The sequence below is a fragment of the Vombatus ursinus genome, unplaced genomic scaffold (assembly GCF_900497805.2).
Source record: "Vombatus ursinus unplaced genomic scaffold, bare-nosed wombat genome assembly UNPS02004677.1, whole genome shotgun sequence".
NCBI lineage: Eukaryota > Metazoa > Chordata > Mammalia > Diprotodontia > Vombatidae > Vombatus > Vombatus ursinus.
In genome coordinates, this window is record NW_020944455.1 from 1,330,004 (window position 1) to 1,356,032 (window position 26,029).

General features: G+C 40.0%; 1 long non-coding RNA gene across 6 annotated transcripts in view; it reads left to right on the plus strand.

The window, feature by feature from the left end:
• Positions 1-26,029, plus strand: part of LOC114025447 — a 52,321-nt gene that overhangs the window by 13,769 nt on the left and 12,523 nt on the right. Inside the window, exons 1-9 of one of the 6 annotated variants that reach the window (XR_003567023.1) lie at positions 10,206-11,849; positions 12,359-12,533; positions 13,508-13,680; positions 14,525-14,691; positions 14,911-14,990; positions 16,986-17,066; positions 17,960-18,099; positions 19,989-20,041; positions 21,974-22,118. This is a non-coding gene — a long non-coding RNA (uncharacterized LOC114025447). Of the gene's footprint in view, positions 1-10,205; positions 12,534-13,507; positions 13,681-14,524; positions 14,692-14,910; positions 14,991-16,985; positions 17,067-17,959; positions 18,100-19,474; positions 19,521-19,988; positions 20,042-21,973; positions 22,119-26,029 lie in introns of those variants that run through there. The other 5 variants (XR_003567022.1, XR_003567026.1, XR_003567021.1 and 2 more) reach the window with 5 other exon arrangements.

Genomic DNA, 26,029 nt, shown 5'->3' on the forward strand with positions numbered 1-26,029 from the left:
TGCTGGGCCTGGAGTCAGGAAGACCTGAGTTCAAATCCAGCCTCAGATACTTCCTAGCTATGTAATCTTGGACAAGTCACTTAACTTCTGTTTGCCTTAACCCACTGGAGAAGGAAATGGCAATCCACTCCAGTATCTTTATCAAGAAAACCCCCTAGACAGTATGGTCCATGGGGTCATGAGTTTGACGTGACTAAACAACAACAACAGGTAAAAATGAGCGCGTTGCTAGACAATAACGCTGGCATTTATCTGTGCAATGTGTGCCTTGATGAAATTACGTGTCTCAGTTGATGTATGTACTAATCGCTGCATGATCCCATTTCATTATTTTTCTTACTTAAAAATTTATTTTTTATTACTATCATATATGTGTTGTATAGTTTGTTAGCTATGCTAACTGTTGTTAGCTAGCTAGCCATTGTTAGCAAATTAATGTTTATTTTGCATAGCTTACTGATGTTATTGTCATGGAAATGTAATGGGAATGTAACCTTCTGGCAAGCTTTGGGGTGGCTACTTTGAAAGGGAGGCCCAGATAAAATAAGACCCTGGGAATTAAAATGAACTGATTGTTGGAACAGGTTTTTATAATTACAGTGATCCAAGAAATGTGTGCTTAGGAGGCATAGGTCATCACATGATCTCAGGTGATTCAGAGGGAGATCAAACATGGCCAACCACCTCATTCAAAAGTGTAGAGGGGTAGGCAGCTAGGTGGCGCTGCAGTGGATAGAGCTCCAGCCTTGGAGTCAGGAGGACCTGAGTTCAAATCCAGCCTCAGACACTTGACACTTACTAGCTGTGTGATCATGGGCAAGTCACTTAACCCCAGTTGCCTCACCAGAAAAAAAAAAGCCAAAAGTACAGAAGGGGCAGAGCCTTATCCTGGCACAGCCCCAAGGAAATCACTGACCCTCCAAAACTTGCTGATCTAGAGATTGTCTAAAAGAAGGAATAGCTTTGAAATAACTTCCAGGGGAGAATCAAAGCAGGGAAATGAGTTTTCCGAAAAGACTATGCAAATATTCAGGAAAAAATGAACTATAAACTCTCATAGAAGTTATTGGAAGCAAGTAGTATAGAAGATAAAGTGGCAAACCTTACCCAAAAAGAGCAATTAATACAAGAACAAAATCAAAAGATTAAAAACATAGAAAAAGTATAAAGTATCAGACATCTAAAACAACAGGTCAAAGGGAGATAATTTAAGAATTATTTAGACAAAAAAAAAAAGAATTATTTAGACTCCCTGAAAATTATGATTAAAAGGAAGCCATGATCCTATACTTCACGAAATCATAAATGACAGCTGTCAAGATTTATTAGAAACATAAGGCAAAGTAAAGATGGAAGGAATCCACTTATGACCTCCTGAAATGAATCCAAAAGGTAAAGTTCCAGGAGTCTCATATCCAAAATGAAAATCTCCCAAGTCAATGCTAAACATTCTTGTTCAAAAAGGAAATAATATAATAGAGAAACTGAGTCAATAGGATCCTACCTTTGCCTACACAAAGTTCTTGGATCATGCTCCCTTTGAACTGCTTGTGGCATTTCCCTTGAGTGGTAGATTACTGACTTAATGATAATTCAAACAATTATATGTGAATTCAAAACTCATAATAATATCAAATTATAGTCCCAAGAGATGCTACCTCAAATAGCAAGTTTCACTAATCACAGTTTAGGGCTAGATACAGTTATTATTATTTTTCTCATGTTGTTGCAATAATAGTTAACAATAAAAAGTTTACCAGGCCTTTAAAAAAGAATTTACTCAACATCCTTTTCTTCTCCTTTTTTTCCTTTTCTAGTTTAAATTCATCCTAGTATAAAAATCAATCATTAGAAATTTTAAAAAAACAGTTAATAATTAATGATAGTTATTAAAAGAAAATAATTATTAAATTATTATAATCACTATGTTTATATAACATAATATTAATATAATAATGAAATTATTATAAACAATTATTTAATTATTAAAAGAAAATAGTTACTTAATAAAGAAATTAAGGAAATAATTAAGAAAATAATTCTGCAGTTCCACATAAATAGTAAATCTATAATAGTTCACTCAAAACCCAGAGTGCTCCTGCATCCTCACATTAAAGCAAGTTCATTTTCTATTCTTTGGCCATCATGGTGAAAAGTGAAAGGATGTTTGTGAACTTATCTTGGTCCCCCTACAGCTTTGTAATATTTGAGAACTCTGGCAATGCATAACCACATCTCTAGAGTACCTATACTGAAGCTTCTTACCTCCTCTGTCATGCTCCACCCTCAATAAAGAGGAGATAGACACCGAGTACAAAGACATACATTTTCAGATGTGGCCATTGTGTGTTAGAGTTGAAAGCACCTCCATTTAGGCTCTGGTGCATTAACTAGGTGAGAATACTTTTTTATTGACTCAATAGTGTGAGCAGGTCCTATATCCTTCCTTGACTCAATCAAAGTCATTGTGTGCATCTGGATTACACACTAAGAAATTTCTGTGAAATGAAGAAGCTATCTCTAAATTGTGAAAGAGATTCTGAGTGTAAGGATTCAAGAGGTTGATGCAAGCATGGTATTTCTAGCACTCCTATGGAAATATCAAGGAGAGTCATTGTCCTTGTGTGGTTTTTTTTTGGTAGTTTTTTTTTTTTGGCACCTCTCTATCTTTTAGAAAAGAAGGAGATACTTTATTATATTCTTTGGTAAAAATCTAATGAAACACTCCACAGGCATGGTCAGGACTGAAGAATCTCACTAGAACAAATATTTTGAATGACAGCTGGACATCTTGGGAATAGAAGTTCTCTTTTTTCTTAAACTGAGAGAAGATAAGGTAAATGTGATAGAGTTTGGGTTGGGATCCAGCAGCATTGGGAGGAATTTGGAGCAAGAGGAGCTCTTGTGGCTGGGAGAGAAGCAGTCACTGTGACCTGGAGGCCAGGAAGCCCAGCAGAGACTGTTCAATGGTGCATAGAGCAGCCTAGTTCCCCATAGCAGGCAGACAGGACTAGAAGAAAGTCTTGAGCAGTAGTAAACTTTTCCTTCTTTCCTTCAAACAAGTGGCTAGGTTGGGGTGGGGGGGAGCCATGCTTTCTTTTTTCCTCTCCCTCTATCCTTCTCCTTAGATGGAGCTTTTCATGCTTCTCTTGAGTCTTGTATTTGAAAGTCAAATTTTCTATTCAGTTCTGGTCTTTTCATCAAAAATATTTGAAAGTCCTCTATTTCGCTGAATGACCATTTTTTTACCCTAAGGATTATACTCAGTTTTGCTGGGTAGGTGATTCCTGGTTGTAATCCTATCTCCTTTGCCTTCCAGAATATCATAATCTATGCCCTCCAGTCCCTTAATGTAGAAGCTGCTAAATCTGGTGTTATCCTGATTGTGTTTCCATAATACTTGAATTGTTTCTTTCTGGCTGCTTGCAATATTTTCCTCCTTAACTTGGGAACTCTCAAATTTGGCTATAATATTCCTAGGAGTTTTCCTCTGAGGATCTCTTTCAGGAGGTGATTGGTGGATTCTTTCATTTTCTATTTTACTCTATGATTCTAGAATATCAGAGCATTTTTCCTTGATAATTTCTTGAAAGATGATATGTAGGCTCTTTTTTTGATCATGGCTTTCAGGTAGTCCAATACTTTTTTTTAAAGGCAATTGGGGTTAAGTGATTAGCCCAGGGTCACACAGCTAGTAAGTGTCAAGTGTTTGGTCTGAGGCCGGATTTGAACTCAGGTACTCCTGACTTCAGGGCCGGCATTCTTTCCAGTGCACCACCTAGCTACCCTTCCAATAATTTTTAAATTATCTCTCCTGGTTCTATTTTCCAGGTCAGTTGTTTTTCTAATGAGATATTTCCCATTGTCTTCTATTTTTTCATTCTTTTGGTTTTATTTTATAATTTCTTGATTTCTCATAAAGTCATTAGCTTCCATTTGCTCCATTCTGGTTTTTAAGGAATTATTTTCTTCAGGGAGCTTTTGGACTTCCTTTTCCATTTGGCCAATTCTGCCTTTTTTTTTTTTTTCAGCCAAAGACAAGGTTTCTTAGAACATCCATCATATTGAGCAGACTCTTAAGGAATCTGAGCAGTGGCTAGATTATAAGAATCTGAGCATCTCTTTTTCTTTCTTTTTTTTTAAATTAATTTATTTTGATTTATCAACAATCACTTCCATAAGCTTTTGAGTTTTAAATTTTTCTTCCCCTCCCTCCTCACCTCCCTCCCCAAGACGGCACGCAATCTGATATAGGCTATACATATACATTCCTATTAAACATATTTTCACATTAGTCATGTTGTAAGTAAGAATTAGAACCAATAGGAGGAACTACCAGAAAGAGGAAACAAAACACAACAGAAGAAAAAAAAATAGCAAATAGTGTGCTTCGATCTGCATTCAAACTCCATAGTTCTTTCTTTGGATGTGGATAGCATTTTCCATCTTGAGACCTTTGGAGATGTCTTAGATCCTTGTATTTCTGAGAAGGCTTAAGTCTATTAATATATTTTTTAAATTTTTAAATTTTTTTATTAATCAACAATCACTTCCATATGCTTTTGAGTTTAAAATTTTTCTTCCCCTCCCTCCCCACTACCCTCCTCAAGAAGGCACACAATCTGATATAAGCTATACATATACATTCCTATTAAACATTTTCACATTAGTGATGTTGTAAGTAAGAATTAGAACCAATAGGAGGAATCAGCAGAAAGAGGAAACAAAACTCAACAGAAGAGGGAAAAAAAATAGCAAATAGTATGCTTTGATCTGCATTCAAATTCCCTAGTTCTTTCTTTGGATGTGGATAACATTTTCCATCACGAGGCCTTTGAAGATATCTTAGATCCTTGTATTGCTGGGAAGGGTTAAGTTTATCAATATTAGTCATCGCACAACATGGCTGTTATTGTGTACAAAGTTCTCTTGGTTCTGCTCACTTCACTCAGCATCAGACCATACAAGTCTTTCCAGGTTTTTCTGAAGTCAGTAAGTCTATCAATATTAGTACCTAACTGATTATGTTATTCCCTTCTTGAGCCAAATCTGATGAGAGTAAGGTTCAAACAATGCTCATCTCCCTCCCTTCTTTCCCTCTGCTGTAATTTGTGCCTTTGCCTGTAATGTAATTTACCCTTGTCTGCCTCCTTCTTTCCTTTTCTCTCAGTATATTTTCTTAGTTAGATCAGATTAATCCATTTACTTGGATCCATTTAACCCACTTGATTAGATTTTTTTTATCATTAACCCACCCCCTTTATGTATACCCCTTTAACATGCTGTAATAACAATACAGTTCTCAAGGGTTACAAGTGTCATCTTCCCTTGTAGTGATGTAAACAGTTTGCTCTTATTAATAACATGTTGTTTCTTTCTGTCCTGTTTACCTTTTTATGTCTCTCTTGAGTCTTGTATTTGAAGATCAAGTTTTCTGTTGAGCTCTCGTCTTTTTATCAGGAAGGTTTGGAAGTCCCCTATTTCATTGAATATCCATCTCCTCCCCTGAAAGATCATGCTCATTTTTGTTGAGTAATTGATCCTTGGTTGTAATACAAGCTCCTTTGCCTTATGGAATATCATATTCCACTCCCTACGGTCTTTTAATGTAGAAGCTGTAAGGTCCTGTGTAATCCTGACTGTGGTTCCATGATATTTAAATTGTTTCTTTCTGGCTGCTTGCAGTATTTTCTCTTTGACCTGGTAAGTTTGGAATTTGGCTACTATATTCCTTGACATTTTCAATTTGGGATCTCTTTCAGGAGGTGATCAGTGGATTCTTTCTATGGCTATTTTACCCTCTGGTTCTAGGACCTCAGGGCAGTTTTCCTTTATGACTTCCTGAAAGATACTGTCCAGGCTCTTGTTTTCACCATGATTTTGAGGTGAAATAACTTTTTAAAGTTATTTTAAAAGTCTCTTTTTAAATTTTGAGGTGAAATAACTTTTAAATTGTCTCTCTTGGATCTGTTTTCCAGGTCAGTTGTTTTACCAATGAGGTATTTTACATTTTCATCTATTTTTTTCATACTCTTGTTTTTGTTTGACTGATTCTTGCTCTCTCGTAGTCATTAGCTTCCATTTGCCCAATTCTAATTTTTAACAAATTGTTTTCTTCTATTAGATTTTGTACCTCCTTCCCCATTTGGCCAATTATATTTTTTAGGGACTTGTTCTCTTCAGTGTACTTTTTTTTTCCAGTTGGCCAATTGTATTTTTTAAGGACTTGTTTTCTACAGTTAATTTTTGTCCTTCCTTTTCCAAGCTATTGACTCTTTCTTGCATACCTCTCATTTCTTTTCCCATTTTTTCTTCTACCTCTCTCCTTTGACTTTTAAAATCCTTCTTGAGCTCTTCTAAGAAGGCTTTTTGGGCTTCAGACCAGTTCATATTCCCTTTTGAGGTTCCAGATGTGGGTTTGTTGACAGTGTTGTCCTCTTCAGAGTTTCTGCCTTGATCTTCACTCTTCCCATAATAAGAATCTATGGTACTTTTCTTTTTGCTCATGGTGTTTGATTATTTCCTGGCCTTTAAAGAGATTGAGCTCTCCTGCTGGGGAGCAGAGGGCACTGACCCAAGCTTCTTGTGTTGGGAGCCTAGGGCCTAGTCAGTGGCTTTGTGTGCTGGGGCCTCCAATTCTGGCAGTTGGAGGCTGTAGGGTTCTGGCAGCTTACCTGGTGTTGGGATGGAATCAGCAATACTGGAACTCTAGGGGTAGGATTGGGTAGTGTGGCTCTTGGAGATTTCCTGTTCACCCGGGCCTTTCCTTCCTTTTGCTTTCTTCAGCTCCTTTCAGATGGATGTTGCAGGATGTTTATCTGCCTGGGGCACCTTGGAGCACTACTTCCCTTAGTTTTGCTGAGGCACTGGGAGAGCTAGTTGCCATAGAATGCTGAGGCACCTGGTGGTTTTTCAAGCTGGTTTCCACCGGTTCCCCCATCCTTACTGAGGCACTTGGGGGTCCAGGTGTTGGTGTTTGCCTGCTGTACCATCTGGGTTTCAGGATCTCCTCCTGGTATGCTGAGGTGGGGCTTTCCGCTAGCTTGCTGGGATCCCTTTCTGTACTGCTCCCCTTCCCCCAGGGTAAGAGGGGCCTTTCCAGTTAATCCCTCAAGCTACCTGGGCTACTGGACTGTTGCACCCCATCTTTCTTCTGGTTCAGCTGTTCCAGGGTTTTTCCTGGGGCGATATTTTATGGGCTTTCAGAGGTTAATAAGGGAGGGTAAGAGTGACTTACTTCTTACTCTGCCATCTTGGCTCCTGGAAGCCAGAATCTGAGCCCCAATTCTGCTTTTTAAGGCATTCTTCTTTTCATTGGCTTTTTGGACCTCTTTTGCCATTTGGGTTAGGCTATTTTTAAGGTGTTACTTTCTTTAGTATTTTTGGGGGTCTCCTTTAGCAAGTTATTGGCTTGTTTTTCATGATTTTCTTGCATCACTCTCGTTTCTCTTCCCAGTTTTTCCTCTACTTCTCTTACTTGCTTCTCAAAATCCTTTTTGAGCTCTTCCATGGCCTGGGACAGATTCATATTTTTCTTGGAGGCTTTGGATGTAGGAGCTTTGACTTTATTGTCTTCTTCTGGTTGTATGTTTTGATCTTCTTTGTCACCAAAGTAAGATTCTGTGGCCTGAGTTTTTTGTGCTGTTTGCTTATGTTCCACCAATTACTTGAGTTTTAAACTCTTTGTTAAGGTAGGAGTCTGCTTCCAGTGTGAAGAATGTACTGTTCCAAGCTTCAGGGGTTTTGTACAGCTGTTTTCAGAGATACTTCTAGTGACCTATAAATTTTCAGTTCTTCCAAGGTGGTATGATCAAGGGCGAGGTGTTTACTCCTTTCCTGGCCTGTGCTCTGGTCTATGAGTGACCACAAGCACACTTTTCTGCCTTGGAATTGTGAGGATTCCCTCTCCACCACCGCCACAATCTCTATCTACCATGCCAATATTCCTCCTCACCCCAGGACCACCAGCTAGGACTGCAACCCAGCTCCAAGCATGGTCAAAGCAAGAGAATACTGCCTCAGCACCAGCCAAGAGATCCCTGCAATCCCCCTCTGATCAGCCACTTGATCCCCCCCACTGTCTGTGTGCCAAGAACTCTGGAAGCAGCCACTGCCCTAGGCTGTGCCAGGATTGGGGCCAGACAGCACACCTCTCTCACCCGGGTCCTACAGACCTTTCCTATTGACCTTCTAAGTTGTCTTTGGCATTTGTGGGTTGAGAAGTCTGGAAACCACTACAGCTGGTAGTGATTCATTCCCCTGAGGCCTGCTCCAGGTTCGCTGAAGCTTGGTCTTTGTTTGGGTGGCCCATGCTGAACTGTGCTCCTCTCCCAGCCCAGCTTAACAGACCTTTCCCATCAACTATCCAGGTTGTCTTGGGCTGGAAATTTGTTTCACTCTGTCTTTTTGTGGGTTCTGCTGCTTTAGAATTTGTTTAGAGCCATTTTTTACAGGTATTTGGAGGGGTTTGGGGGAGAGCTCAAGCAAGTCACTGCTTTTACGCCGCCATCTTGGCTCTGCCCTTCATCGTTCTTGTGTTTACCTTGGAAAAACATGAAGCAGGATTGATGAAAGTGTTGGACTGGCTAGGAATGGCCTAACACTTTTCATTGATGGTATAGATGTGATAGTGTGTTGGCAATGTGAAGTTGGTGATGATGGGGATATAGCCTCTAATAGTGATTATATAACAGTGTTATTAGTGGGTACATATGTGACAATGATTGATGGGGATATGAAAATGATGATGATGGAGTTCTAGTACTTATGGTGACCATGTGGCAATGTGGATTGTAAGAATGTAATAGTGATGGAGCTGAGAATAGGACAGTGAAGCTTATAAGATTTTGACAATGTTGTTCTTGACTTTTTCAAAGTGAAAGTGCTAAGGATGTGGTGGTGCTGATGGTTCTAATGTTACAGGATAGTAAGAATGTGAAAACAGGGCTAGTGATGTGAAATTGATAGTGGTAGAGGTGGCCATGGTAATGTGAAAGAAAACAATAATGACCAATTTCAGAAGTCTTATCAAGGCAGCATTCAATTATAACCACAGAGTCTGATGATGAGGCATGCTTCCCATTTTTCAGGAGAGATATGGTGGATTACTTGTGGAATCCATTTCCAGACATGGTCAGTGTGTTGATTTTTTTTATGTTTGGCTTAATATGGTATAAGATAGGGATTTAAGGCCTAGTTGAAAAAATGTAATGTACATGATAACAATTGCTTTGGAAAACAAGTAAAAAAAGGAATATTTAAGAATCATTAGATTTTCAGGGGCAACTCAGTGGCACAGTGGATAGAGCACCTGTCCTGGAGTCAGGAGGACTTGAGTTCAAATCCAACTGCAGACACAGACTCATTAGCGGTTTGACTCTGGGCAAGTCACTTAACCCCAATTGCCTCACCAAAAAAAAAAAAAAATCATTAGATTTTCTGAAAAAAAAAAAAAAAACAAACCATAATTTTAAAAGACTTGGACTATAGAATATAAATAATTATCAATGAAAATTACCCCACATCTATTAGAAACAGAGGGCAAATTATAGACAAAAAAGATCCACCTATCACTTCCTTAAAAGAATGCAAAGATCAAAAGTCACAAGAACCTCATAACCAATCCAAAGCTCTCAAGGCAAATAAAAAATACCAGAAGCAGCCAGAAAGAAAGAGTTTAAGTACCAACAAACTTATTTAAGTACAACAAATGTAATATATGTGATAACAACAATGGCCTTGGAAAACAAGTCAAAAAGAGGTATTTAAGAATCATAAAATGATTAATATAAGAATCTAAGAATCTATTATATTATATTAATATTATATTATTATATGTTATATACTATATTATATTAATAATATAATATGCAATTATATATAATATATAATTAATCGTATAATATATTATATATTATTATATATTATATACTATATTATATTAATATAAGAATATAAGAATCAATTTTGTATGTTACATTACAATCAGGATGACACAAAACCTGGAAGCTTTTACTAAAAACCAGAAAAGTATCATGGAATATAACATACCAAAAGACAAAAGTTTATGTTATTTGAAGATAATGGAATATTGTTGGGCCACAAGAAATTATGAAAAATAATTTTAGAAAGTCATGGATAGTATGAAGTGATATGGAGTGAAGTAAAAAAAACCAGATGAACAATTGATTATAAGGTTGTGTCAGTAATACTAATAATTTCAAAAAAGAGGTCCATTGATACATTTTTTAAAAAATAGAAGAAAACAATCAAGTCAAAGTAGTCAGTCATAAAAGAGATCTGGAATATGTTTGAGGTAAAGAGGGGACACAAACAGCAGGATGGTTTTGAGAGCAATGTCCAGAATTAATTTTACAATTTTAAAAATAAAATAAAGAGTATGAAATGGAGATTCCTGGTTACATAAAAAAATCCTATTTTATGTTCTGATATTTATCTGGAAATATTATTTTTGTGTGTTTGAGTTCAGAACAAAAAGTATCCAAAAAAGAAAGTAATGGTTATGATCTGAAAGTGGTGATATAACAATGATGATCTTGGAGATGATAGTGATGGTAGTGGCCGTGTGCCAATGAGGATTGTAGAGCTACAGAAATGATAGGATGGAGATGTGAAAGGGACTGTGTCAATCTGAGAGTATTCATGGTGGTCATGTGACAATTTTTATGGTGCTAGGGGATGTAAAAGTGGCATCCTTGTACAACAGGCTCCGGGGGCAAAACCCTAATTCCAAGGTGGACCAAAGGATTGGGACCCATCAGAAAACATGGCCGATATTTGTGATTTGATTGAATTACACTTAGTTACTTACTGCTTCTCTTTTCTTATCCGCTCACCCAGTCATGTTACCTGGTCCAGATATAATCAAAATGTCTAGGAAGTGACTTGGAGGAAAAGAAAAGGTAAGGAAAAATCAAGAGGGTCAAAAGGATTGGTTACCAAGCTACAAAGGCTTCTTGAGCTCCAGTTCTGAGAGAATGAATATAAACTGTACCACTGAAGCTAAGGTAAGAAGGAGAGTTGGCTTGGACGGGAGAAGAGTGGTCCCAGGGAAGGTTAGAGGAGGGTGGGGTCATTTTAGTTATAGGTTACCTTGATTATGATACAAGGTTACTAGAGGAAACTTGTCAAACTCATTTCCCTTTCAATTGGAACAAGATAACAAGAAGTTTGTTGTGGGTATTCCCTTGTCCTTCCATGATAACAGCAAGTTTCTCCCCACAGCAGGGCCACCTACAACTGGATTGCTTCAGTAAGGTATTGCTCACTTCCCCAGTGCAGCCTGCCATACCATGCCCCTCATTAGGCTCCATCATCCTTGGATACTGAGAGTCAGAATTCCCTTGAACAAGCATTTGTCAGACCCAGGCTATGTGTGAGGTGCTAGGTTAGGTTTCAGGACCCAAAGAGAAAAGCAAAAGGCTTTCGTGTATCTAAGAACCTACCGGCAATTGCTGGGAAATAATACATACATAAATGCAAAGCATATTAAAAATAATTTTGGGGTGGGATGGTGAGAGTGATCTTATGTGTAAAATGAGAGGTAGGCTGTTTACAATATAACAGGGATTGCAGAGGGCACAGTGTAATGGCAGGGAAGAATGAGGTAGCTGAGCAGAAAATAATTGCTACTATTCCTCTTCTCTTTTCCAGTCATGCAGGCATGTTGTCTGGTCCAGATATAATCAAAATATATCGTAATTGACTCAGAGGCAAAGAAGAGGAAAGGAAGGATGATAGCGGCCAAAAGGAATTACTGTTAAGGGGCTATCAGCCTCCTGAGCTCTAGCTCTGAGAGCATGAATCTGAACTTACACGCCCAAGCTAGGGTAAAAAGGAGAGTTGGCTTGGTTGGAAGATGAGTGTTACCAGGAAAAGGCTAGAGGAAGATAGGAGTCACTCATAAAAGAGATCTGGAGTATGTTTGAAGTAAAGAATTACAAGAATGTAGAAGTCTGATCAATGAAATGTCCAATTATGACTTCAGGACACTGATGGTGTAGCAATAACCCACCACCCTTGCTCCTTTCTGGAGACAAGTGGTGTCTCAAGGTGTGGAATCCATGCTCAGACAGGGCCAATAGATTTTCTTGGACTGCTCTGGCCAGAGTAATCGATTATGTGACAAGGTGGGTGGGCATAGAGACAGTGGGAAATTCCTAAAATGGAAAAAAGAGCATTAATAAACTTTTTTTGTATTCTTTCCTTCCCCCACCTAACTTCTCTATAAATAGTTCCTGGAATATAGCACATGTTTATTAATTGCATTTTGACTTGACTTTTCAAAGAAAATAGATTTTACTAATATCTTCTCTTTCTACATCACCTTCATGTCCAGAGGTATCCCATATGGTTCCCTCCCAGCAAGCCATCCATTGCCATGGAAGAGAGAAAAAGAGAAAAGTCAAAAGAAAAAGCAATTCAGTCAAAGGAACCAAGGAATCAACTAAGACTGAAGATGTGCCTCACATTCCAAATGAGCATCCTTCCACTACTTCCATTAAGGGAAAGAGGTAGACTTTGTCAGCTCTTCACTGGGGCCTAATGGGCTCATTGTCCTTACATATCTTGCAGTTTCCTTTTGTCATTCTTTATTTTTCCATTGTTGTTTTTCTGGTCCTGCTAACTTAATTTTGTATCAGCTAGTCAAAACATTTCCATGCTTTTCTGAACTCTTTACATTTGTCATTTCTGACGACATACTCATGTTCTTTTACAATCCAGTACCACAATTTTTTTTAGCCATTCCCCATCGATGGGCAAGGGCAGCTAGGTGGCACTGCAGTCGATAAAGTGCTGACCCTAGAATAAGGAAGACCTGAGTTCAAATCTGGCTTCAGACACTTACTAGCTATGCGACTCTGGGCAAGTCACTTCAATTTGTTTGCCTCAGTTTCCTCATCTGTAAAGTGAGCTGGAGAGGGAAATGGCAAATCGCTCCAGTATCTTTGCCAAGGAAACCCCAAATGGGATCACAGAGAGTCAGACACGATTGATCAAGTAAACAACGAAAACAACATCAGTGGGCAATGGCTTGTTCCCATTTCCTTGCTGGCACCTAAAAGGGCTGCTATGAATATTTAGTACCCCTAAAACCTGTCTTTGTGTCTTTGACTGGCTTAGTATTTAGGCCTAGCTATAAAACCTGGAGATCAAGAATTATGATCACTTCTTTCAAATAATTCCAAATTGATTTCCAGAATGGTTAGACTACATTTTTACCAAGAGTCAGTCAGTCCACCTGATTATTCAAAGTCCTACAGCGTTGACTATTGCTATCTTTTGTCACCTTTGCCAATTTGCTAGATGCCTCACATCCACAAGATCATTAATAAAACTTATTTTGGGGCATTTTCCTTCCCCTGACCTCAATGTGCAAAGTACCTGGAACATAGTATATGCTTATGAATTACATTTTGATTTGTCTTTTCAAGGAAAATCTGTTTTATTGATATCTTTTCTTTTGACATCACCTTCCTTTCCAAAGGTATCCCTCATGTTTCCCTCCTAACCAGCCAGCCATGTCCATGGGGGCAGGAGGGAAGGAAGAGTTGAAAGAAAAATCAGTTCAACCAAAAGAACCAAAACATAAACAGAGTCAAAAAGTCTATACTACATTCCATACCATGAGTCTCCCACTTCTCAAGTGAAGGGAAGGAGGTAAACTTTGTCAATTATTCACTGGGGTCAAATGAGATCATTAGCATTACATACCTTTCAGTTTCTTTTTGTTATTCTTTTTCCATTGTTGTAGTCATGGACTATATTGTTTTTCAGATCCTGATAACTTGATTCTGCATCTATTAGTCTAAACATTTCCATGCTTTCTGAACTCTTCACACTGATCATTTTTGAGAATACACTCATGGTCCTTTACAGTGTCATGCCACAACTTTTTAGCCATTCTCCACTCGGTGGACTGCTTTGATTACAGTTCCTTGCTAGCTTCAAAAAAATGGCTACTATGAATATTTGGTTCTCCTGGGACCATTCTGTGTGTCTTTGATGGCTTAGAATTTATGCCTAGTGGTAGAACCTGAGGGTCAAGAGTCACGGACATGTTAGTCACATTTTTAAATTAATTTCAAATTGATTTACAGTATGATTGGACCAATTAAAGACTCCCACCAGCAGTGACTCAATCCATCTGTCAACTTGAAACCCTCCAACATTGACCATTACCATATATTATCCCCTTTGTCCATTTGCTGATGCCTCATATACATAAGAATGTCCATATATTTTCTAAAGGCATCCTTCGGGGAAAAAAGAGAGAAGAGTGTCTAAGATGAATCATTTTTGTAAATCGGGATTTTCATTCTTAGTGATTGTTTCAAGGTGGGCAGGGTGGGGAAAGGGAATGGCTTGGGTGGGGTGGGTGGTGATGGTACACCTGTCAGTTGATGATGTATTTATTCCTTGGTGACTCATGGGAAAATGTACCCATTGTTACTCGGCAGGTCATTGTTATTTATTGTTGCATTTCTCTTTTCCTTTCATGCAGTCATGTTTCCTGGGCCAGTTATAATCAGACTATGTAAAAAGTCAACTAGAGGCAAAAGAGAGATAAGAGAGGATGATGGGGGCAAAAAGAAGGGGTTGCCAAGTTAAGAAATGGCTACTGAGCTCCAGCTCTGAGAGGGCGAATCTATACTGGCCATTCAAGCTAAGGTAAGAAGTCGAGTTGGCTTGGATGTAAGATGAGTGATCTCAGGGAAAGGCTAGAGGTGGGTGGGGGCACTGTATTTATGGGTTCTCTTTCTTATGATCCAAAGTAGCTGGAAGAAACCTGTCAAGTCCTTTCCCCCTTGCATTTGGGACAAGTTTCCAGGGCCCGTGTTATGTGCTTTCACCTGTCCTTCTATAGTAACAGCTGGTTCATCCCCACAGCTGGAGCCCGGGGCATCACCTGCATCTACAATGAAGCTTGCCACTCCAGACTGTCCAGTGGGCTCCACCGCTGTGGAAAGGTAAAAAGAGATTGAGAGAGAGAATTTCCTTAAACATGCATGGAGCAGACCTGGATTGTGTGCCAGGTGCCAGGCTAAGTTTCAGGACATAAAGGCAAAATCCAAAGCCCTCCCTAGCCTCTAGGAGCTTACAGGCTATTGCAGGAAAATGATGCATACATAGAAAATTAAATACAAAAAGATCATACAGTTATCCCTTACACATTGCAGGGGTTAGGGTTGTGGCACCCCATGATCTGGGAAATCCTCATAAAATTTTTTGGTCCTCTGTTCGTATCAGAGAAGTCTTCCAGCTTCATGGATTTCCTTCTCTTTTTTCTTGATATTATACAAGACCATCCATTTATTTTATGCATTTCTGAGTTTCTAAACTTTTCTGGGTTGTCTGCTACCCTTCACATGTCATCTGCAGCTTCTGCAAAACTCCCCCCAAATTCCCATTTAATTTCTTACGTCGACCTGCAATATATTGAAACCGTGATGGGGAAAGTCACAATATGGAGGGGATAACTGTACTCAAGTCTGGGAGTGGGGATAGTAGGGGCAACCACCTGTGTGATATGAAGCATAGTTTGTTCAAAATACATCAGGAGTGACAGAGGGCCTAGTGAAAGTGCAGGAAAGACTGAGATAGTAACAGAGTTGGGGTTGACAGGGATAGGGATGAACCTGGCCAGGGAAGGGATCCTCAGCCCAGGTAATTCCAGAACTTGGAATCACAGTGAACAGTAAGTTTCCAAGTCCATCCCAGTAGCAGTGATGCTTCTGATTTTATGATCAGACCCTGTGTAAGAGCAGGAAAGAGAGTAGGGTGGGTTATCCTTGTAGGCAGTACAGATTAGGAGTCCTGGGGCCTAACTGAATACAGTTATCCCTTCCACATTGCGACTTTCCTCATCGTGGTTTTGGCCTAAGAAATTAAATGGGAATTTTGGGGGAGTTTAATGGAAGCCTCAGATGACACATGAAGGCCAGCAGATGACCCAGAAAAAATTTAGAAACTCAAAAATGCATAAAATATGTGTATAGTATTATATGATATCAATATATTTTATCTTTTAATACCATAATAATTCAGATGACTTCTCTGGTGTGAAGGGAAGGCCAAAACATTTTACGTGGATTTTCCAGATTGTGGGGCACCTCACTCCTAACCCCTGCAATGTGGAAGGGATAACTGTATGTATGGTTCTCACTGAGGCATATTTGAGGCACTCACCCTCAATGATCAGGTAGGATAACTCTGGCTAAGGATTCACCCCAGTGTGGAGTACATTATCTCTCTCCAGGTTGGGAGTCTCAGTGAGGACAGGATAGAAGGGGAAGGGTGCCAATGTAGGTGATGAGTCCCTGTCCTGTGCAGTGGTTGAGTAGAATCCTTCTTGGCTGGTTATAGAGGGCTGGAGTGTGTTTGAGGTACAAAGAATTACAGGAATGCAGAAGTCTGATCAATGCAATGTCCAGTTATGACCTCTGGACACTGATGGTGTATCATAACCTTACCCTCTTTCAGAGATAGGCGGTGGACTGAAGGTGTGAAATCCATGTTCGAACAGGACCAATAGACATTCTTGGACCACTCTGGCTAGAGTAATGGGTTCTGTGTCATAGTCAGTGAGTATAGAGTTAGTGGGAAATTTCTGATATGGAAAGAAAGAATATTAAAAAACATTTTTGAGGGGGCAGCTAGATGACACAGTGGATAGAGCACCGGCCCTGAAGTCAAGAGGACCTGAGTTCAAATCCGGCCTCAGACCAAACTCTTGACACTTACTAGCTATGTGACCCTGGGCAAGTCACTTATCCCCAATTGGTTAAAAAAAAACAAAACCATTTTTGGTAGCCCTTTTTTCCTCACCCTGACCTATGTACATAATGCCTAGAATATAACACATGCTTGATAATCGCATGTTGCTTTGATTCTTCCCCCCAGAATCTGTTTTATTGTTGTCTTTTTGACATCACCCTCAAAGGTATCCCTCATCTTTCTTCTAGCAAGTCATTCATTGCTACGGAGTAGGTAAAATTACCCAGAGGCAAAAGCAGTTCAGCCAAAAGAATCAACTGAATCTAAAGGTATATACTCCACACCACACCAACACACTTCTCAAATGAAAGGAAGCAGTTAGACTTTTTCAGTTCTTCACTGGGGCCAAATGAGATCACTGTCATTATACATTTTTCAGTTTCCCCTTGTAGTCTTTTCCTTTTCCATTGTTGTCATCATTGGGTATATTTCTTTTCTGGCCTTGCTAACCTGATTCTGCATCAGCTGGTCTAAATATTTCCATGCTTCTTTGAACTTTTCACATTTGTCATTTCTAACAACATACTCATGTTGCATTATAATCCATTGCCACCATTTTTTTTTGCTATTCCCCATCATTGAGTAATTGCATTCTTTCCAATTCCCTGCTAGAGCGATCAACAATCTTTGTAAGTCTTGATTTCCATGCATTTGGATTGCTTCAAGGGTTTAATTCTTGATTCAGGGGGTATGGAGAGCAGGAGGTGGGGTGAGCAAGGTGTAGAAATAGGTTATATGATGTTTTCTTAGGTGAGTCATGGCAAAATGTTGCTCAGAAATTCATCATTGTTTATTGTTCTTCTCTTTTCCACCCAGTCAAGTTTGGAGGCAGCTAGGTGGCACAGTGCCTAGAGCTCTGGGCCTACAGGCAGGAAGACTTGAGTTCAATTATAGCCTCAGACACTTACTAGCTATGTGACCCTGGGCAAGTCACTTCATCTCTATTTGTCTTGGTTTCCTCAACTGTAAAATGATATGTAGCATCTACCTCCCAGGGTTATAGTAAGGGTCACATGAGATAATATTTGTAAAGTGCTTAACACAGTGCCTAGCACATAGTAGGAGCTCTATTAATGCTAGTTGTAATAATGATGATAATAATATTATTTATATAATAATGAGTTGTATAATAATATTATTATTGTTATGTTTACTACTCTAGTTATAATCCAAATATAAGAAGTGACATGGAATCAGGGTAGAATCAAGGAAGGATGATGGGGTCCAAAAAGGAGAGGTTGCCAAGTTGACAAAAGCTTCCTGAGCTCTGAGATGGTGACTATATTGGCCACTCAAGCTAAGGTAAGAGAGGAGATTTCGCTTGGGTGGGAGATGAGTGATCCCGAGGAAAGGCTAAAGGAAGGTAGAGGGGCACTCTAGCTATGAGTTCCCTTGTTTATGATCCAAGGTGGCTAGAGAAAACTGGTCAAGTCCTTTCCTCTTCCATTTGGACAAGCTACCAAGACCTCTGTAGTGAGCTTTTCTTTGGCCTTCCATAGTAACAGCTGGTTGATCCCCACAGCTGGAGTACAGGGGAACCTGTTGTGACCAGATTACTTCAGCAATCACTCATATCCACAATGCAGCCTGCCACTCCAGGCTCTCCAGTGGGCCCCTTTGTTCTTGGAATCCCTAAGAAAACATAAAAGACTGAGAAGCAGCTTGGTGATACAGTGAATTGAGTGCTGGGCCTGGAGTTAGTAAGACCTAAGTTCAAATCCCACCTCAGACACTTACTAGTTATGTGACCCTGGGCAAGTCACTTACCCTTTGTTTGCCTCAGTTTCCTCATCTGTAAAATGGGAATGATAATAGCACCTACCTTCCAAGGTTGTTGTGAGGCTCAAATGAGATAGTAATTGTAACTTAGTGCCCAGCACATAGTAAGCATCATATAAATGTTAACTATCATTATCCTCCTCCTCCTTCTCATCATCATTATACAGAATTCCCTTAAACATACATTCATCAGGCCCATTATGTATTCCAGGCACTAACTTTGGTTTTAATACCCAAAAGCCCATTCATTATTTAGAATTTCATTATTAAGTCTCCTTTTGGGTCTGTGACTTTTCTATATGTGATCACTGAACTGATTACTCTTTTTGTTGCAGTATGGTTTGTAATGGATGAGCATATTATTTCTGCTTTTTTGCATTTATTTATAATGTCCCTATGCCCTAATATGCTATCAGTTTTTATAAATGGTCCATGCGGTACTTAAAATACATATATTATTTTGTAGTCCCATTTATTTTTTTTAATTTTAATGAAAATTATTTTCAAAACAATGATATATTTTACCTCCTTCCCATCTTCCCCCATCCCCTGCATTGAGAAAGCAAGAAAAATAAAAGCCCCAGTTAGAAACATATATAGTCAAGCAAAACAAATTCCTCTCTTTGCCAAGTTCCAAAAAATTATGTCTCAATCTGTACTCTGAGCCCATAGTCTTTATCAGGATGTTGGTAGCATGACTTAGCCTACCCATAATTTACATTATTCCATTTTTCTTTGACCCACCCATTCTTTAGGATTAAGTTATATAGTTTTCAATTAATTTCTAATAATTTCTTCAGCAGCTCTTTATTGAATATATTTATTTCTTGTAGTCTATAGAAGAAGCATTTCATATTTCTACTATCCTGCATTCATTTTTTATTTTTTTATGCTCTAGTACATGGTCCATTTTTGTGAAGGTGTCATGCACAGCTGAGAAACAGGTATATGTCTTTCTATTCCCATTCACTAGTTTCCAGGGATCTATAGCTAACCTTTCTAAAATTCTATTCAGGTTCTTCACTTCTTTTTTGTTTAGATGTATCTAGTTCTGAGAGGGCTAATGTGATGCCCCCCCTCCCACTATTATAGTTATACTCTCTTTTTCTCCCTATAACTTATTTAACTTTTTCTTTAAGAATTTAGTGCTATGAGCAGCTAGGTGGCACAGTGGATAGAGCTCTGACCCTGAAGTCAGGAGAACCTGAATTCAAATCTGGCCTCAGACACATGATACACACTAGCTGTGTGACCCTGGACAAGTCACTTAATCCTGATTGCCTTGCAAAAAAAAAAAAAAAAAAAGAATTTAGATACTATGCCATTTGGCATTTTTTTTTTTTGGTATTAATATTAATTCATTGTCTATGGTACATTTCAGCAAAATATAGTTTCCCTGTTTATCTTTTTAGGTCTATTTTTGCTGCTGCTCTGTCCGAGATCATGATTGCTATGCTTGCTTCAGGTAAAGTATAATAGATTTTGTTCCAGCCACTTCTTTTAACTTTGTGTGCATCTTTCGGTTTCAGGTATGTCTCTTGTAAGTATCATATTGTTGGATTCTGCTTTCTAATCCATCTGCTATCCTCTTCTGTTCAGTGAAAAATATGTTGGAAAATATAGCTCAGGAGCCAAGGACTGAGAGAGACCAAATATTTGTAGGCTATAAAGAAGCCTCATGACTATCTGTCATGAATACTTTCTTCCAGAAAAGAAGACAAAGGTGCTTAATATGGAGAGTACCAAATAACATTACCAAATGAAATTGATTATATTTCAATGGAGTGGAAAATGACTTGTTCCTGATATGAGTTGGTAGTCTGTCAGACCATCAGTTTGTTAGAGTAAAGATAATAATTATCATAAAACTAAGAGAAAGAATAAAATTAGAAAAAGACAGGGTTTGAAATTAAAACTGCACCCTGACTTATTCATGCAAGTTATTGAGGCCAAAGGGAGTCAATGTGGTATAGTGGATAGAGAGATGACCTCAGATTCAGGAAAACTTGGGTCCAAATGTCACCTGTGACCCATCCTGGCTGCATGACGCTGAGCAAGTCACTTAACCTCTCAGTTCTCCAAGCAACTCTCTAAGCCTACAAGTTGCAAAAAAGGAGCTGACCTGCTTTGGTAAAGGGAATTTCCTTGTTCTCCATATTGATAAAATCACAGGTCCAGTCCAAATAACCCTTATTTGCCAAACTGGTAGGTTAGGTCAGTCAGTCAGTCACCAAGCATTTATTAAGCACCTACTATGTGACAACTAGGTGGCGCTACAGTGCACAGAGCACCAGGCCTGGAGTCAGGATGCCTCATCTCTCTTGAGTTCAAATACTGACCCAGAAACTTACTAGCTGAGTGACCCTGGCCAAGTCACTTACCCCTGTTTGCCTCAGTTTCCTCATCTGTAAAATAAGCTGGGGAAGGAAATGGCAAACCACTTGAGTATCTTTGCCAAGAAAACCCCAAATGGGGTCACAAAGAATCAGACAGGACTGAAAATGACTGAACAACACGTGTTCCAGGCCCTGTGCTAAGCACTAGGGATACAAAAAAAGACCAAAGACAGTCCCTGCCCTCAAGAAGCTCACAATCTAATGGAGGCGACAGCATGCAAACAGCTATGTCCAAACAAGATATATACTGGGTAAATGAGAGATAATCAATAGAGGGGAATGCTCAATTAAGGCGGATTGGGAAGGGCCTTATGCAGAAGGTGAGATTTTAGCTGAGAGTTGAAGGAAGCCAGAGAAATTAGGCAGTAGAGATGAGGAGGAAGAGCATTCCAGGCATGGGGGACAGCCAGTTAAAGTGCATGGAGTTGGGAAATGGTGTCTTGTGCGGGAAATGACAAGAAGGTCAGTGTTAAAGGGGCTTCTAGGTGGCGCAGTGGATAGAGTACCGGCCCTGAAGTCAGTAGGACCTGAGTTCAAATCTGACCTCAGACCAAACACTTGACACTTACTAGCTGTGTGACCCTGGGCAAGTCACTTAACCCCATTGCCTAGCCAAAAAAAAAAAAGAAGGTCAGTGTTAGGAGATTGCATGGTTCGTGGGAAGTGGTGTAAGTTATGAGAGGGGACACAGGTAATGAAGGTCTTTGAAAGCCAAACAGAGAATTTTGTGTTTGATCTTGGAGGTGATAGGGAGCCAGTGGAGTTTATGGAATAGGGAAGTGACAGGTCAGACCTGTGATTTAGGAAGATCACTTTAACAGCTGAGTATAGGAAGGACTGGAACGAGAAGAGACTGGAAGCAGGGAGACCAACCAGCAGCTATTGCTGTAGTCCAAGTGTTAGCTGATGAGAGCCTGTAACAGGCTGGTGCCAGTTTAAGAATCAGGCATTTTAAGAAAGGCATGAGACTTTTGACTTAACCTGCAAATTTGCGTTTCCAGAGAATGTGGACTTAGTCGATCTGCAGTCATACAGCACTGTGTGACGAGCTGGCCTCGGGACCCAGAAGGACCTGGTTGTGAGTCTTCGCTGTCATCTAGAATGGCTGTATGATCCTGGATAAGGAACCTCTCTCTGCCAGTGCAGGTAGGCACTTTCTCTGCAACTGACCATCTTTGAGAGTTGCCTAGAGCAGAGGCGTCAAACCCATGACCCACAACACTCCTGGGTATAGCGAGAACCAGAGGAAAATGTAATTGGGAAATATTTCACAACATGGATAAAAATACATCAAAACATGGCTAATGTTCATATGTTGCTTTCGAAGCCAGTATACATCCACAGGGATCCTTTGGTACAAGTCTAGTGGCCCCCATTTCTATTTGAGTTTGACCACACTGGCCTGGAGTATTGAGAGGTTAGGTAACTTACCCACAGCCATAGCAGCAGTAACGTTAAAGGTCGCACTTGAACCCAGATCTTCCTGGCTGTGAGGCCAGCTCACTATGCATTGTACCACACTGCCATTGAAAAAGAAAGAGATTGGTCTGTGTTTTTGTTTTTGTTTTGTTTTTTTGCAGTTGGGGTTAAGTGACTTGCCCAGGGTCGCACAGCTAGTAAGTGTCAAGTGTTTGGTCTGAGACCGGATTTGAACTCAGGTCCTCCTGACTTCAGGGCCGGTGCTCTATCCACTGCGCCACCTAGCTTTCCCTGCTTAACTTGTTCTTAATAAAACTCTGCCAAACCTGTAGTGATAACTTCTTTTTCTAAGTGATCAGAAGCCATCATTTTAATAACCTTTTCTCCAGTTTTGCCAAGGACAGATAAAATTCGGTGGTCTAAATCCGCCTCCCCTTTTGGAACATTCAATATCTGTCTATCTCCCATCCTCCAGTATTTTCCAAATCAATTTCTTGTTAGCTGTTTTTGTCCTCTAGTGATCCTTGTTGAAAAAGCTTCCTGCTCACAGCAAGGAACTACGTTCCCCTGCATTTTTCTAGTTCTTGAGGTGCGGAAGAGAGACAGGTGTGAGAGCTGGAGGACACTCCAAGGAATATGCAAAGGGCCATTGTCAGAAGTTGGGCTGATGTCATTCTCCCCAGAAGAGCTTTAGAAAGGGCAGATGGATTCAAATTCAGCCTCAGATACTTGATACTTACTAGCAGTGTGACCTTGGGCAAGTCACTTAACCCCAACTGCCTAAGCAAAAAAAAAAAAAAAAAAGGGCAGATGGAGTGCTTTGCAACATTTTGGGGGGGGGGAGGGGAGGACAACCTCTCCCCTCCTCCCAGCTGTGACGCACCCACAGGAGACACAGAAAAGGCAGATATCTGACCATATGATTAGACTGGAGTGGAGGGGGAGGAAGGGAAAAGGATGGGATGGAATTTCTCAGGGCTAGCAAATGGAAGTATGAAGCGGGTGATTTGTCCAGGCAGGGATGGGGAACCTGCAGCCTCGTGGCCCTCTAAGTCCTCAAGTGAATCCAACTAGATTTAGTTGAAGGGCCACACTTAGGTGAATACATTCCCTATAGGAGTTGGAATCCGTGATCAGTGAAAATGGGGCCAGCTTGAACATAGTTAGATGACTTTCCCTTTCCCTATAGCCATGAGATCCAGAAAACTTGGTAGTGCCACCTGCCAAGAAAGGCCTTTGGGTGTATCTTTCTCCCCTCCCTCCCCAACTCCACCATGAGAACAAAAAGGCAAAATGCAAAAGAGATGGGGGAGGGAGGGAATCACATGGGCAAAATCAGAATCTACCAGAGGTAGCAGGAGCAGCTGGTGAGCTGCTCTTTTCTTTTTGGGGGGTTAATGTTGATAACCCTTTACTTTGGGAGTAATACATAGAGCTAAAGCACTGGATTTGGAGGCAGCAGCTCCGAGTTCAAATCCTGCCTCTGCCACTTATTAGTTACATGGCTCTTCCTGTTACTCAGTTTCTTCAGCTGTAAAATGGGGTGGGGGATAGACTCCATAGCCTCTACCGTCCCTTTGGCTCTAAGTCTATGTTCATTTTAACTATAGCAAATCCATTCAGCGGATAGGTGAACTAAGTGGATTCTTTGGGTGTGGGCTGAGAATGCAAGTAAGACTTAAACAAGAAGACTGTGCCCACTTTCAAATGTATTTTTGCTCTTTGTGGATTGGTTCCGGGTTATTTGGAAGCTTTAAAAATAGTACCTAGGATCACTAGTAATGCTGTGGCCTGTGTATGCCAGTATACTAGAGAGAACATTATCTCTGGAGTCAGAAAACCTGGGTTCAAATCCCTTCTTTAACATTCACTACAAGGGCAACCTTGGACAAGTCCCTTCCCCTCCCTGGGCCTCAGTTTCCTCCATCTGTTTAAAAAAAAAAAATAAGAGAGAGACCCCTGAGATCCTTTCCACCTCTAGGGCTATGAACTATGAAGTTGAGCTTTGAGCGCCATCTAGTGGCTTGCAATGATATAGCACCTGAACAGCTACTCAAAGCCACACTTCTTGGTATTCAGCAACATTTCTCTTTGAGACCCAAACTATCCTTGGGGAAAGGAGGGAAAGTTGGGGTAAAGAGGTTAAATGTCATATGTATTTTCTTTTATTTGCTTTTTTTTTAGACATCTCAGTTCTGGAAATTTTCCAGATCATTTTCCAGAAGCAAAATTTCCAGAAGCAAAAAAAAAAAAAAGCTTTCTAAGCTTTCATGCACATTTTTATTCAAGCTCAGTGATAAATACATTGGGGTAAACAAAAAGCAAATCAGGGCAAGGGCACATCTTGCAACAAACATATTCCTAGTGACCCCTCTCTGTGTTAACATTGATTCATTAGTCAAGGCTGTTCTACATCTCATAATTCAGAGAGATGTGAGCGCCTTAAAGAGTTGACCTTGAAATACTTCAAAACCCACATAGTTCTAATATTTAGCCTCAGTTTGTTGCCAAGAACTCAATCTGCTCTGGCTACATCTCCTTCTGATTCTTATCTTTTAAGGAATGGGGATAATAGAGGAAGCAGGATAAAGTTCTGGCTCATTACACCCCAGGCTAGACAGCTTTTTCCAAAAATGAATCTAACTGGTGTAAAAGAAGGGCTTCTACCTTGACAGGAAGAAAAAAAAAAAGAAAACTCCTAAACAATTCAGTAGGGGAAAGAAGTTGAATAAGGGATATGATTGCTTCAAACTTTTCTCCCCTACAAAGTAGCAAATGATAGGTGACGACCCTGAGATGAATTTTTCTCCTCTTTGGTCTCCATGGCCAAGGTCTATGAGTTATTCCACCCTCCACTACCACCACACCCAGCCTCCATCACTTCAATGAACTGGCTTTTTTTTTTTTAGCTAGGCAATGGGGTTAAGTGACTTGCCCAGGGTCACACAGCTAGTAAGCGTTATGTGTCTGAGGCCGGATTTGAACTCAGGTCCTCCTGAATCCAGGGCCAGTGCTCTATCCACTGCTCCACCTAGCTGCCCTTTGAACTGGCTTTCTTGCACACATAATATTTCATCTCCCATCACTACCTTTGCGCAGGCAGTCCCTCATGCCTGGAATGCCCTCCTTCTTCTTCCTGCTGCCTACTGGCTTCTTTCAAAGCTCAGTTTTAGTGCCACCTCCAGCTGCTAGTGCCTCCCTGCCCTCCCCATTACCTTCTGTTTGTTGTAAATACTTACATATGTATAAGTCATCTCCCCTGATAGAATATAAGCTCCTTGAGGTCAGGGGTTATTTCTTTTTCATTGTTACTGTTGTATCGCAAATACCTAGCACAGTGCCTGGCATAGAGCAGGCATTTTTACTTGTTGATTCTGGAGCAGTTCACCATCACAAGAAGTCTATGCTGTCTTTCTTCCCAAAACTCAAGTCCTGGGTCCCTTTCATTTTGCTTAATAGCCCTTTAGTCTTTCCTGTAAGCTTACAGGATCATAGCTGTGGAACTGGAAGGGAGCTTGGATGTCAGTGAGTTCACTTCTCTCATTTTACAGATGAGGAAACTGAGACCCATCGAGGTGAAGTGATTTACCCAGGGTCAAACATCTAATATGGTGGGATTCAAACTCTTGCTGACTCCA